This window comes from Myotis myotis, unplaced genomic scaffold (genome assembly GCF_014108235.1).
Source record: "Myotis myotis isolate mMyoMyo1 unplaced genomic scaffold, mMyoMyo1.p scaffold_m19_p_2, whole genome shotgun sequence".
Classification (NCBI taxonomy): domain Eukaryota; kingdom Metazoa; phylum Chordata; class Mammalia; order Chiroptera; family Vespertilionidae; genus Myotis; species Myotis myotis.
In genome coordinates, this window is record NW_023416324.1 from 210,701,533 (window position 1) to 210,707,067 (window position 5,535).

General features: G+C 46.4%; 1 non-coding gene across 1 annotated transcript; it reads right to left on the reverse strand.

Annotated features, from left to right (window-relative positions):
* LOC118677818 lies at positions 1-107 on the reverse strand. Its single transcript, XR_004974544.1, has one exon. It is a non-coding gene; the product is annotated as a U6 spliceosomal RNA (small nuclear RNA).
* Between the last annotated feature and the right edge of the window lie 5,428 nt (positions 108-5,535).

Sequence of the window (5,535 nt, forward strand, 5' to 3'; positions counted from 1 at the left end):
AAAAATATGGAACACTTCATCAATTTGCGTGTCATCCTTGCACAGGGGCCATGCTAATCTTCTCTGTATCACTCCAATGTTAGTATGTGTGCTGCCGAAGTGAGCTCACAAGTCCCCTTTATTCTTTGAGTATTTTCTTACTTTCTTACACTAGATATTCCAGACTCATCTTGTTCTTTCCCTGCCAGAGCCCTGAAATTAGCCATTTTGCCAAGGAACATGATTCCTTTTAGTGGAGAATACTGTTTGAAAACCAACATACTGGCATTAAGTATGTTCCCAGTCCCTTCAGTGGGCAGGCATAGAGGGAAAGAATAGACACACAGACACACACACACACCTGCATTTATTTTTGAACTAGAGGCCCAATGCATGAAATTCATGCATGGGTAGGGTCCCTAAGCCTGGCTGGTGATCAGGGCCAATCGGGGCCTTCCAGTTGCTGGCTGGGGCTTTCCTTCATTCTGCACTGCCCCCTGGTGGCCAGCACACATCATAGTGAGCGATCAAACTTCCGAGGGGACAATTTGCATATTAGGCTTTTATATAGAGAGATTGTCTAGACCAGCCGTGGGCAAACTACGGCCCGCGGGCCGGATTCGGCCCGTTCGGCTGTTTATCCGGCCCACGGAGCCGAAAGAGCGGAGGGTTCTCTTGCTCTCCCCTCCGCTCCTTCACCAGCAGCAGTGTTAACATGTACTAGTTCACACAAACACTCCATCCATGCTTTTGTTCTGGCCCTCCGGTCCAGTTTAAGAACCCATTGTGGCCCTCGAGTCAAAAAGTTTGCCCACCCCTGGTCTAAACAGTGGTCGGCAAACTGCGGCTCAGCAAACCGCGGCTTGCGAGTCACATGCGGCTCTTTGGTTCCTTGAGTGTGGCTCTTCCACAAAATACTGGCTCTTCCGCAAAATACCGGCTCTTCCGCAAAATACCGACTTCTGCACGTGGGCCACGGTTTCAATTGCACTGTATGTGTGTGCCCGCACGTGGTATTTTGTGGAAGAGCCACACTGAAGGGGCCAAAGAACCACATGTGGCTCACAAGCTGTGGTTTGCTGACCACAGGTCTAGACCTATCTACCAGAAGTTTGGTTTGGATCTTTTTTAAAAAATATATATATTAATTATTGCCATTTAAAAAAAAATAATATGTTACTGATTTTTTTACAGAGAGGAAGGGAGAGGGATAGAAAGTTAGAAACATCAATGAGAGAGAAACATCAATCAGCTGCCTCCTACACACCCCCTACTAGGGATGTGCCTGCAACCAATGTACATGCCCTTGACCAGAATCGAACCTGGGACCATTCAGTCTGCAGGCCAACACTCTATCCACTGAGCCAAACTGGTTAGGGCTGGATCTTATTTATATCTTCTAGGTCTATACTCCTCATGTTCATTCTTGCCTCTAGCTTTTTGAACACATGGGATACAGTTATAACGACCTTTAATCTCCTCAGATACTAATTCTTGCATTTCTTCAGTTTCTGGGATGGCTTCAATTTCTTTTTTTTCCTCCTCATTCTGGGTAACATTTTCCTTCCTCTTGGCATATCCTGTAATTTTTTTCTTGGATGGCAGACATTGTGAACTTTACCTTGTTGAGTGCTGGGTACTTCTGTATCCCTATACTAGTAAATGTTCTGGAGGGCCCTAGCCAGTTTGGCTTAGTGGATAGAGCATTGGCCCTTAAACTGAAGGGTCCCAGGTTCGATTCTAGTCAAGGGCATGTACCTTGGTTGCATGGATCCCCAGCCCTGGTCAGGGTGCCTACAGGAGCAACCAATTGATGAGTCTCTCTCACAACGATGTTTCTCTTTCTCTGTCTCTCCCCTTCACTTCCACTCTCTGAAAATCAATGGAAATATATCCTCTGGTGATGATTAATAAAACAAAACAAAACAAAAAAGTTTTTAAAAAGTTATGGAGGTTTGTTTGGGGGACATAATTAACTTAGTGAGAATCAATTCTATCGTTTTAGGTTTTGCTCCTAAACTGTATTAAGTGGTATCAAAGTAGCATTTAATTGAGATCTATGGCTCCATCACTGAAACCACATTCCTACCCATTCCCCACGGATTATTTCAGGCACTGTGTGAGCTCCTGGGATTGTTCCCTGTATTGCGATCAGGTGGTCCTTCTCCAGCCTCAGATGTCGTCACCTCACAAGCATATGTTGATCAGCAGCTGCTGGAGCAAGTTGAGTTCAGAGATCTGTGAAGACCAGTTTCTGTTCACAAATCAGTGACCAGAGATAGGTTAGCAAATAGCATGTAATGTTTGATGTTATTTTTTGTCTGATTTCTCAGTAAAAGAAAAGAACATAAGGTAGAATATACCTTACTAGCCCTTTCATTAAAAATAAAATAATTTCCCAGAGTCATAGAAGCATGAACAGCCTTGAACCTCAGAGGGAAGGCAGGGGAGGGTGGGTGAGAAGAGATCAACCAATGAACTTGTATGCATATATGCATAACCCATGGACACAGACAATGGGGTGGTGAGGGCCTGGGGCAGGGGGGAGGATGGGAGTGGGCTGGAAGAGGTTAATGGGAGGAAAAGGAAGACCTATGTAATACTTTCAACAATAAAGACTAAAAGAAAAAAAAGTTGACTCCAAGTGTTGTTGGGTCTCTGAGGAGGGCTAGGCTCTGCTGCTAGCCCCCACACACCCATATTTTAGAAACACCCAGGGAATGTTTCCTGATTTCATATATATATGGTTATAGGGGTATAAATTTGTTGGTGGGGGTTTCTTCACAGAACAGCTGGAAATGGCTGTAGCAGTTACTAAGGAAAGGCTTTACATTATCCAGAGCTGAGGCTCTTTCCCGAGGAACCAATGCTGATTGGTCCCAGGAGGTACAGTTGATAGAGTCCCAGGGCTCAGGAACAGTCTTATACTGTATACAATTCGGGAAGTCTTCCTCATAGAAATATCCGGATTTCAGTGCCAGTGCTAGGGCGGAACACTAGAAACACTATGTTCCCAATAAGTGGCATATTTTTAAATATATGAAAGGCAGGGCACGTTATAATTTTTGTGGGCCCTGGCCACTTTGGGGAAACTTTCTTCCATTAAAATATGTACGTTAGTTCTATTTTACAACTGCATTGAAAAATACAACCCAGGCTGGGTTAAAAATTAAAATATGTTCTTCCACCCAGAAGCACATTTTCTTCTTTCTGGTTTTTAAGGAAATTTAAATACTCTTGTGGTTCCTAAAAAACCCCAAACATTTTTGTGGTTCCCTGAAAGCACCATAGGCCCTAAACACCATGCTTACAGGATAAGTCAGCCCCGATTAAAGGAAGAAACGAGGCAGGCAGCTATGCACACCGGCCAAGAGAAACAAACCCCAGATAGAGAGATGGAAACTTGAGCGTCCAAATCTCTGCTAGAAAAGCTGTTCCGTGGATGACAGCCTCCCAAAGTTTATGTTTGTTTTTTAGCCCAATAACAGACTAGGAATTCTATTGGGCTTTTTTTTAATTCCTTTAAAATAAATAGAAAGTACTTTCATTTCTGACATGTGATGAATTAGTTGCTCCAAGGAGATTTCCTACTTTGGAAGCCCTTGGAATCTTTTTTTTCAAAAATATGTTTTTATTCTTAGAGAGGAAGGGAGAGGAGAGAGAGAGAATCACCAATGATGAGAGAGAAACATCGATCAGCTGCCTCCTGTGCGCCCCACACTGGGGAGCAGGCCTGCAACCCAGGCATGTGCCCTGACCGGGAATAGAACGGCGGCTTCTTAGTGCGTAGGTCAACGCTCAACCACTGAGCCATACCAGCCGGTTGGAGCACTTGGATTTTTAATAAGACACATTGTCTGATGAATTACCAGCTCCATAAGAAGTAGGGGGATTTCCTGAGCACCCTCCCCAGCCTGCCCCTAAGAAGCTAACAAACTCAGGAGCAGGTTGTCTGAGGCTCCTGGCCTTACTATCTACTAGTAGGAACCCTGAGCCTTGGGTAGGGAACTGAGCGTGGCTGTCACTTTGAGCTGGGACTCTGCAGGGTGGGGCAGAGCGTGCAGAAGAGTGTCCCTATAACCAGGCTGCTTTAGAAAGTTGACAAGGTTGGCCCCTGGCTGGTGTCTGGGAACCTGGACTTGGGGAGGGTTCTCTCTATTCCCCGGTAAGAGTGGCTCACTGTGCCCAAGCTGTTTGTGCAGACCACATTTTTTATGCTGAACATTGCCCTCCTGGGAGTATGGGATTTTGAAGCATGCTAGGTAGAAGGTGCCTACTGTGTGCCATTGCAAAGGTGCACGCTCCTTCCCAACAGGTGTGGCAGCTTTGTGCAGGCCGGTGGCTCTTGAACCTGGCTGGACATTAAAATCACCACAGGAACCGTTAAGAAACCCAGGTGCCACATTCACGATAGTCCCATGGGCAACAGAAGGGTAGTGGTGTGTCCACATCGGGGACTTCTACACAGCAAGGGATGGATCAACCACAGCACACACCACACTACAGGAACCACACATGGAGAGAACAGGCCGTCTGACCCGGCTTACAGCAAGAGCAAAACAGGCAGAACCGGGGCTGTGAGAAGTCAGCTTCTGGTTACCTTTGGAGGGTGAGGCTAGTGACAGGAGGGAGTCTGCGGGCTCCCAGGTGCTGGTCACGCTCTGATTCCTCATCTGGGTTACAGGGGTGCGGCCCATTGGGGGAAACTCAGGGAGCTGAACACGTGATTTGTGCACTTTCCTTTATGCATATTAAACTTCAGTAAACATCCAAAGTAAACAGGAAGTGAGCAATACCAGGCCCATTGCAGACCAATCTGAAACCCTTGCGTGAGCTCCAGGCATGAGAGAGTTTTCTGTATCTTCCGATGCCTCTACAGATCCTAGTGTGCAGCCAAGATCCGAATGCACGTCACAGGGGCATCTGGTGAAAATGCAGTTCTGCCTTTCCAGGGCTGGGAAGGCCCAGGGCTCTGCATTCTTGTCTTGAGAACAGCTTCCAGCCAAGGCCCATTGCTGCCCCACACAGGAGCAGTGAGGCTGTTTAAAAATTAATTTTAGCCCCAGCTGGTTTGGCTCAGTGGATAGAGTGTTAGCCTGCGAACTGAAGGGTCCCAGGTTCGATTCCAGCTAAGGGCATATGCCCTGGTTGTGGGCTTGATCCCCATTAGGGGGCATGCAGGAGGCAGCTGATCAACGATTCTCATCATTGATGTTTCTATCTCTCTTTCCCTCTCCCTTCCTCTCTGGAATCAATAAATATATATTTAAAGATAAATAAATAAATAAAAATTAATTTTAAAGAAAGATCAGGCCGGTGTTCTCAGTGGTTGAGTGTCAAACCATGAACGAGGAGGTCACAATTTCATTCCCGGTCAGGGCACAAGTCTGGGTTACAGGCTCGATCCCCAGTGGGGGGAGGTGCGGGAAGCAGTGATTCTCATCATTGATGTTTCTACTGCTCTCTCCCTCTCCCTTCCTCTCTCTGAGATCAATTACATATATACTAGGAGCCCAGTGCGCTATTTGAAATCGCGTGGCGCCGCCTACCCTAGAG